We start from the raw sequence: 5,616 nt of genomic DNA on the forward strand, positions 1-5,616 counted from the left end.
TCCCATGCTCTCCAGGAGCTTGGGCAGGGACGCATCTCTCACACAATCTCCCATGCTCTCCTGGAGCCTTGGCCAGGCTGCTTTGCTCTCATAAACTCCCATGCTCTCCTGGAGCCTGGGCAGGGATGCCACGCTCGCACAATCTCCCATGCTTTCCTGGAGCCTTGGCCAGGCTACATTGCTCGCAGAATCTCCCATGCTCTCCTGGAGCTCGGGCAGGGATGCATCTCTCGCACAGTCTCCCATGCTCTCCTGGAGCCTTGGCCATGCTGCTTTGCTCGCATAAACTCCCATGCTCTCCTGGAGCACTGGCCAGGCTGCTTTGTTTGCAGAATCTCCCATGCTCTCCAGGAGCTCGGGCAGGGAGGCCTCTCTCGCAGAATCTCCCATGCTCTCCTAGAGCCCTGACCAGGCTGCTATGCTCGCAGAATCTCCCATGCTCTCCAGGAGCCCGGGCAGGGACACCTCACTCACAGAGTCTTCCATGCTCTCCTGGAGCCAAGGCAGTAACGCTTCGCTCTCAGAATCTTCCATGTTCTCCTGGAGCTTAAACAGGGATGCCTCGCTCGTGCAATCTCCCATGCTCTCCTGGAGCACGGGCAGGGATACCTCGCTTGCACAATCTCCCATGCCCTCCTGGAGCCTTGGCCAGGCTGCATTGCTCGCAGAATCTCCCATGCTCTCCTGGAGCTCAGGCAGGGACGCTTCTCTCGCACAATCTCACATGCTCTCCTGGAGCCATGGCCAGGCTGCTTTGCTCACATAAACTCCCATTTTCAAAACCTCATCGGTACTTCCGGAGGTTGCAGTTCCCCTGTCTAGCCGGAATACCTCGCTAGCAGAATCTCCCATGCACTCCTGGAGCCCTGGCCAGGCTGCGTTGCTCGCAGAATCTACCATGTTCTACTGATGCCCAGGAATGGACACGTCACTCAAATAATCTCCCATGCTTTCCTGGAGCTCGGGTAGGGACGCATCGCTCGCAGAATCTCCCATGCTCTCCAGGAGCTCAAACAGGGTTGCCCCGCTCGCAGAATCTCCAATGCTCTCCTGGAGCCCGGGCAGGGATGCCCCGCTCGCGCAATCTCCCATGCTCTCCTGGAGCCCGGGCAGGGATGCCACGCTCGCACAATCTCCCATGCTTTCCAGGAGCCCAGGCAGGGACACCTTGCTCGCACAATCTCCCATGCTCTCCTGGAGCCTTGGCCAGGCTGCTTTGCTCGCAGAATCTCCCATGCTCTCCAGGAGCTCGGGCAGGGACGCATCTCTCACACAATCTCCCATGCTCTCCTGGAGCCTTGGCCAGGCTGCTTTGCTCGCATAAACTCCCATGCTCTCCTGGAGCCTGGGCAGGGATGCCACGCTCGCACAATCTCCCATGCTTTCCTGGAGCCTTGGCCAGGCTACATTGCTCGCAGAATCTCCCATGCTCTCCTGGAGCTCGGGCAGGGATGCATCTCTCGCACAGTCTCCCATGCTCTCCTGGAGCCTTGGCCATGCTGCTTTGCTCGCATAAACTCCCATGCTCTCCTGGAGCACTGGCCAGGCTGCTTTGTTTGCAGAATCTCCCATGCTCTCCAGGAGCTCGGGCAGGGAGGCCTCTCTCGCAGAATCTCCCATGCTCTCCTAGAGCCCTGACCAGGCTGCTATGCTCGCAGAATCTCCCATGCTCTCCAGGAGCTCGGGCAGGGACACCTCACTCACAGAATCTTCCATGCTCTCCTGGAGCCAAGGCAGTAACGCTTCGCTCGCAGAATCTTCCATGTTCTCCTGGAGCTTAAACAGGGATGCCTCGCTCGTACAATCTCCCATGCTCTCCTGGAGCACGGGCAGGGATGCCTCACTTGCACAATCTCCCATGCCCTCCTGGAGCCTTGGCCAGGCTGCATTGCTCACAGAATCTCCCATGTTCTCCAGGAGCTCAAACAGGGACGCCTCGCTTGCAGAATCTCCTAAGCTCTCTCGGAGACCTGGCAATGGTGCCTCACTCGCTGAATCTGCCATGCTCTCGTGGAGCTCAAACAGGGACACCTCGATCGCACAATCTCCCATGCTCTCCTGGAGCCCAGGCAGGGATGCCTCGCTCGCACAATCTCCAATGCTCTCCTGGAGCCCCGGCAGGGATGCATCACTCGCAGAATCTCCCATGCTCTCCTGGAGCTTAAACAGGGATGCCTCCCTCGCACAATCTCCCATGCTCTCCTGGAGTCCGGGCAGGGATGCCTCGCTCGCAGAATCTTCCATGCTCTCCTGGAGCTTAAACAGGGATGCCTCACTCGCAGAATCTCCCATGCTTTCCTGGAGCCCTGTCAAGGATGCCTCACTAGCAGAATCTGCCATGCTCTACTGGAGCACGGGCAGGGATGCCTCGCTCGCACAATCTCCCATGCTCTCCTGGAGCCTTGGCCAGGCTGCATTGCTCGCAGAATCTCCCATGCTCTCCTGGAGCTCGGGCAGGGATGCATCTCTTGCACAGTCTCCCATGCTCTCCTGGAGCCTTGGCCATGCTGCTTTGCTTGTATAAACTTCCATGCTCTCCTGGAGCACTGGCCAGGCTGCTTTGTTTGCAGAATCTCCCATGCTCTCCAGGAGCTCGGGCAGGGAGGCCTCGCTCACAGAATCTCCCATGCTCTCCAGGAGCCTGGGAAGGGACGCCTCACTCGCAGAATCTCCCATGCTCTCCTGGAGCCAAAGCATTGACACCTCGCTCGCAGAATCTTCGATGCTCTCCTGGAGCCCTGACCAGGCTGCTTTGCTCGCAGAATCTTCCATGCTCTCCTGTAGCTTAAACAGGGATGCCTCTCTCGCAGAATCTCCCATGCTCTCCTGGAGCACGGGCAGGGATGCCTCGCTCACACAATCTCCCATGCCCTCCTGGAGCCTTGGCCAGGCTGCATTGCTCGCAGAATCTCCCATGCTCTCCTGGAGCTCAAACAGGGACGCCTCGCTTGCAGAATCTCCTATGGTCTCTCGGAGACCTGGCAATGGTGCCTCACTTGTTGAATCTGCCATGCTCTCATGGAGCTAAAACAGGGACACCTCGCTCGCACAATCTCCCATGCTCTCCTGGAGCCCGGGCAGGGATGCCTCGCTCGCAGAATCTCCCATGCTCTACTGGAGCTCAAACAGGGATGCCTCGCTCGCACAATCTCCAATGCTCTCCTGGAGCCCGGGCAGGGATGACTCCCTCGCACAATCTCCCATGCTCTCCTGGAGCCCGGGCAGGGATGCCTCGCTCGCAGAATCTTCCATGCTCTCCTGGAGCTTAAACAGGGATGCCTCGCTCACAGAATCTCCCATGCTTTCCTGGAGCCCTGTCAAGGATGCCTCACTCGCAGAATCTGCCATGCTCTACTGGAGCCCAGGCAGGGATGCCTCGCTCGCACAATCTCCCATGCTCTCCTGGAGCCTTGGCCAGGCTGCATTGCTCGCAGAATCTCCCATGCTCTCCTGGAGCTCAGGCAGGGACGCATCTCTCGCACAATCTCACATGCTCTCCTGGAGCCTTGGCCAGGCTGCTTTGCTCGCATAAACTCCCATGCACTCCTGGAGACCTGGCCAGCCTGCGTTGCTCGCAGAATCTACAATACTCCCCTGAAGCCCGGGCAGGGACGCCTCACTCGCAAAATCTCCCATGCTCTCCTGGAGCTTGGGTAGGGATGCATCGCTCGCAGAATCTCCCATGCTCTCTTGGAGCTCAAACAGGGATGCCTCGCTCGCAGAATCTCCCATGCTCTCCAGGAGCCCGGGCAGGGACACCTCACTCACAGAATCTCCCATGCTCTCCTGGAGCCAAGGCAGTAACGCCTCGCTCGCAGAATCTTCCATTTTCTCCGTGAGCTTAAACAGGGACGCCTTGCTCGTACAATCTCCCATGCTCTCCTGGAGCACGGGCAGGGATGCCTCGCTCACACAATCTCCCATGCCCTCCTGGAGCCGTGGCCAGGCTGCATTGCTCGCAGAATCTCCCATGCTCTCCTGGAGCTTGGGTAGGGACGCATCGCTCGCAGAATCTCCCATGCTCTCTTGGAGCTCAAACAGGGATGCCTCGCTCGCAGAATCTCCCATGCTCTCCTGGAGCCCTGACCATGCTGCTTTGCTCACAGAATCTCCCATGCTCTCCAGGAGCCCGGGCAGGGATGCCTCACTCGAAAAATCTCCCATGCTCTCCTGGAGCCAAGGCAGTGACGCCTCGCTCGCAGAATCTCCCATGCTCTCCTGGAGCCCGGGCAGAGATGCCTCATTTGCACAATCTCCCATGCTTTCCCGGAGCCTGGGCAGGGATGCCTCGCTCACACAATCTCCCATGCTCTCCTGGAGCCTTGGCCAGGCTGCATTGCTCGCAGAATCTCCCATGCTCTCCTGGAGCTCAAACAGGGACTCCTCGCTTGCAGAATCTCCCATGCTCTCCTGGAGCTTAAACAGGGATGCCTCGCTCGCAGAATCTCCCATGCTCTCCTGGAGCCCGGGCAGGGATGCCTCGCTCGCAGAATCTCCCATGCTCTCCTGGAGCCTTGGCCATGCTGCATTGCTCGCAGAATCTCCCATGCTCTCCTGGAGCTCAAACAGGGATGCCTCACTCGCAGAATCTCCCATGTTCTCCTGGAGCCCGGGCAGGGATGCCTTGCTCGCACAATCTCCCATTCTCTACTGGAGCTCAAACAGGGATGCCTCGCTCGCACAATCTCCAATGCTCTCCTGGAGCCCGGGCAAGGATGACTCCATCCCACAATCTCCAATGCTCTCCTGGAGCCCAAGCAGGGATGCCTCGCTCTCAGAATCTCCCATGCTCTCCTGGAGCCCTGACCAGGCTGCTTTGCTCGCAGAATCTCCCATGCTCTCCTGGAGCCCGGGAAGGGACGCCTCGCTCGCAGAATCTCCCATGCTCTCCTGGAGCCCGGGCAGGGATGCCTCACTTGCAGAATCTTCCATGCTCTCCTGGAGCTTAAACAGGGATGCCTCACTCGCAGAATCTCCCATTCTCTCCTGGAGCCCTGGCCAGGCTTTGTTCATAGCAGAATCTCGCATGCTTTCCTGGAGCCCTGGCTGGGACACCTCGCCCACACGGATCTCTTCCTGGCTCTCTCTCACCTCTTTGCCATTTGTGAATCCGCCCGAGGAATTCCTCCAGACATCACGGAATTGCTGCTGCACGCCACTTTTTGCGGGGGCACCGGTGGATTTTACCCGACCTCCTGGAACTGCGTCCCGGCATCGGGCCCATTTTCAAAACCTCATCGGGACTTCCGGAGGTTGCAGTTCCCCTGTCTGGCTGGAATACCTCGCTAGCAGAATCTCCCATGCACTCCTGGAGCCCTGGCCAGGCTGCGTTGCTCGCAGAATCTACCATGCTCTACCGAAGCCCGGGAATGGACACGTCGCTCAAATAATCTCCCATGCTTTCCAGGAGCTCAAACAGGGTTGCCCCGCTCGCAGAATCTCCAATGCTCTCCTGGAGCCCGGGCAGGGATGCCCTGCTCGCACAATCTCCCATGCTCTCCTGGAGCCCGGGCAGGGATGCCACGCTCGCACAATCTCCCATGCTTTCCAGGAGCCCAGGCAGGGACACCTCGCTCGCACAATCTCCCATGCTATCCTGGAGCCTTGGCCAGGCTA

Source organism: Taudactylus pleione, unplaced genomic scaffold (genome assembly GCF_031769625.1).
Source record: "Taudactylus pleione unplaced genomic scaffold, aTauple2 ptg000051l, whole genome shotgun sequence".
NCBI lineage: Eukaryota > Metazoa > Chordata > Amphibia > Anura > Myobatrachidae > Taudactylus > Taudactylus pleione.